Source organism: Ursus americanus, chromosome 6, assembly GCF_024610735.1.
Source record: "Ursus americanus isolate L20-20 chromosome 6, mUrsAme1.1.p, whole genome shotgun sequence".
Lineage (NCBI taxonomy): Eukaryota > Metazoa > Chordata > Mammalia > Carnivora > Ursidae > Ursus > Ursus americanus.
In genome coordinates, this window is record NC_142132.1 from 19835063 (window position 1) to 19838838 (window position 3776).

Sequence of the window (3776 nt, forward strand, 5' to 3'; positions counted from 1 at the left end):
AAAACATTTAGTGCATCTCAGTACAGGGAAGTTTCTTATATGAGAGCTGCACTTTGTAAGACCTCTTGTAAGTAAAAAACAAACAAACCTCATGATCCAAGGCTCCTCCTGACAAAGGATGGCGGCCTTTTATGTTGGCCAGCTGGTGAGAGAATAAGCAGAGTTCAAAATTTTGCAATTTTGAACAAATTCTTAATTTTGGAGTATTCGCATTTTCAACATTTCAAAAACGAGTCTTTATTATCACTTTTCCATTACACACTTTTAAATAGACCCCAATCAGATTTGCTTAAAATGCTCTGAACTCTGTGATTTGAGAGAGAAGAAACTGGAAAATGCACTTTGTGATGCTAAACGGCTCATTCTTCCTTGTCCTGCACAGCTGTGTGTTCCCGCATCGCATCAGCCTCTAGATCTGCTCAGCACTCACTGTGGAATTTTTTAAATGTCATAACAGTGTGCTTTCAAAATAATATGCTTGTGCTGCCCCATCCCCAAGTGTGTAATATTGTCAGGATGTTTTATCTGATGCCATGTATCTTGCACATGACGAATCCATTTCCCCAAACAAACCATCACACATGTCCACACTGTCTATAAATTTTGAATCCTGACATCTACACTATTACCCTCTGACGTTTGGATTGGCTTGAGTTGGGCACAACTGGGGGAGGGGGGAAAAGTGATGTTTTCAAGGAGTGAAGGAGATGTCACTCTTTCCTTCCTGATGGGTCCCCTCTGGAGAAAGTGATGTCAGGAACATACAAGACTTCGCCGCTGGAGAAAGCTGCAGATGCTCTCCCCAGGGGACCAGGAGATTAAGCAGGCCCAGTCTGTAAGCATCCCCACTCCAGGGGTGATAACAAGGTCATTCTGTACTTAGGTTTGGCTTTACAGTAATACATCTGGCATCGATAGAGTTTCCTTCTTTCCAAAGTGCTTTCCTATTTATGATCTCATTTTGCCCTCACAGGAGGAGGAAAGGTTGCTGGTTAGAATGAGCAAAACTGGGTTCCTCCTGCTCTGGGGCTGGGCAGGTCCCTGCATCTTTCTCAGGTTCAGTTTCTTCGTCCGTCAAGTGGCATCATAACTTCTGTTGGGCGTGTAAAGTGCAAATGGGCCTGTGTGTTGAGCAGAAAGGGGCTTTGGGAAATCCAAAGAGCTATAGGCAGCAATGTGCTGTGATGATAAAAGTCCTTTATACAATCTGGAAGGAACCTTAAGCAACGACACAGTAAAGAGGTTTTCAGCCTTTGTCTTGTGAAGACCCTCAGATGAATTGTGGTCAGGAACAGGGCACGCTACTTTGGCAGGCTCGGATTTTTGGTCTCGCACTTCAAGAGGCACCTAAACTGTAGGTCAAATGCCATTGCTGGTGTTGGCTCCTCTCTTTATCACTCAAGACAATATCAGAAGGTAAGCAAGAGAGATGTTATTATGAGGGTAACCTTGATTTCATTCAATTTATTTTCGTTCAATTTATTTTCCCAAAATACAAACCCAGGATTCTTATACATAAAAAACCTTGACCCAAACCGACTTTAGCAACAGATAAAATTTGTGGACTTCTGTAATAAAGAATGGCCAGGGGCAGAAGCTTCAGTCATGGCTGGATCCAGGGGCTCAAATGGTTTTATCAAGACTTAGACTATCCATCTCCAGGTTCTGCTTTTCTTTGTATTGACATTTTTAGACAGAATCTCTTCATGAGTGATAAATGGCTGCTGGCAAGCCTTAGGCTTGCGTTCGCAAAGCTTAGCACCGTCTGTGAAAAGAGAGCTTTATTTTCCCAATAGTTTCAGCATAAATCCTAGAATCAAAACTCATTGGAATGACTTGGAAAGCAGTGCCTGCTCTCCCTGAATCAGCCCCTGGGTTTGGGTCAATGGATGTGCTGATTGGCTGGGACTGTATTTTCTCTTGACCATGGAAGGTGGAGGATGGAGTTAGGGCCAGCTTTATCTGAACCACATAGTCTAACAGTGGGTGTGTGGTATTCCCCAAAGGAAAATTGAGGGGCTGTTACCAGAAACCAGGAGAACGGAGGCTGGGTGGGCGAAACTAACAGATGTTCATTATAGTAAACATGGTACTTAGACAGTTATTAGTAAGAAATTACTTACAACTCACATTACAAACGGGGTGTGATTTACCAGTATGTTAGAAAAGTGTGATTGAAAACCTCTATCTAGTTCATCCATCTCCTTTTCCAGATTTTCTTATAGCTTGATAAGTTTATTTTGGGCCTAATGAGTTGTTTGTGATTTTGATACCTCATCAGAGGTTTTCTTAACGTAAGGAGCCAAACTAAGGGGTCTCCTGACAAGTTTCCAAGAAACAAATGGCCCCTCCAAAGGTGAAGAGGAGATTACTAAGGCATACTTTCTATAGATAGCATCTGTACTTCTTTCTGTGAAAACAAACAAACAAACACAGAACACCTTACAAAATTTAATACCTCTGATTTCTCAACTTTTTCATGACCTGGGGGCAGTGGAAGGAAGTGCAAGTTTTGGTACCTGGATTTAGAGACAAGGAAATTGAAATAGAGAGAGAAAACCAGGCTCAAGTGTTAACAGCATGGCTAGTTATTTCCATGGTAAGACAGGAGGCACTTCGTAAAGCCTACTATTTCTGGAGATCTCTAAAATGAACAGTATCTGCCACTGACTTGCTTTCTTAACGAGATGTGTGTAGTTTAACTGGATCAAGGCATTATATTGCTGGGAGGTCAACACATAATGCATTTTTAGGAGTCAGTTCAATTCAACAAATAGTCATTGTGGGCTTATTACTAGTTGTATCACTTAGGGTGCTTTTGGTTGCAAGTAACAGAAAATCCAGGTCCAGTAGTCTTAAAATTAAAAAGATTTTTTTTTTTGACAAGCCCAGCGGTAAGGTGGCCTTCAGGTGGGGCTTGATCCTGAAGTTTACCAAAGACCCAGCTTCTTCTCTTTCTCCTTGGACTTCCAGGCTTTCTACTTCACCACAAGACTGGCTGACTTATGATCACAGGATGGCTTCCAGAATGTTCTGAGAGGTTCATGCTTCCTTATTTACATCCGTTAGGATAAAAACAACTGTTCAAGTTTGTAAGGGTGAGGTATCGTTTTTCCCCCCAGAGAATATCTCCTCATATGTCACTAGCTCGAACTGGGGCATGTACTACCTATTCCTAAACCAAAATTTGGGGCCAAGAGGATGGCATACACTGGTAAACAAGGACCAGCCCTGGCACCATCTTCCCCAGACACACCTGGGCTGGAGGTAGGATGGGCTGGGTAGGGGTCTTGCCTGAATGGAAATCCATGTATTGTCACTGGAAAGAAGGGAAGTAAGTACAAAAATGCATCTCATTAGGCTCTGGCTTTTTATTAGTGAACAGAATGGTATTGAATATTTGTCAATACATGAAAATCAAACTTAAGGACAGAGCATATAATTTTAGTTTTGGACTTACTGAGTTTCAAATGCCTGCAGAATATTTGGGCAAAGCTGTTTAGCAGAAAGTTAGGAATAAGGATGCAGTTCTCAGAAAACCAGATTTTACTGGTGATATAGGTATGGGAGTTAAAGGCATGACAGTGGAGGTAAGCAGGTTCAGGGCGGGCTCCCAGGGGCAGTACAGGGCCAGTGCCCAGGAGTGCAGGGTGAGTGAGAAGGACCCCTGACACCTACAACAATGGGAAAAGGAAGGGGGACCCAGGAGGCTGGAGAAATTGAGAGAACACTGTATCCAGAAGGCCTAGAGGAAGAGCAGTTCCTGAAGGAGCAAG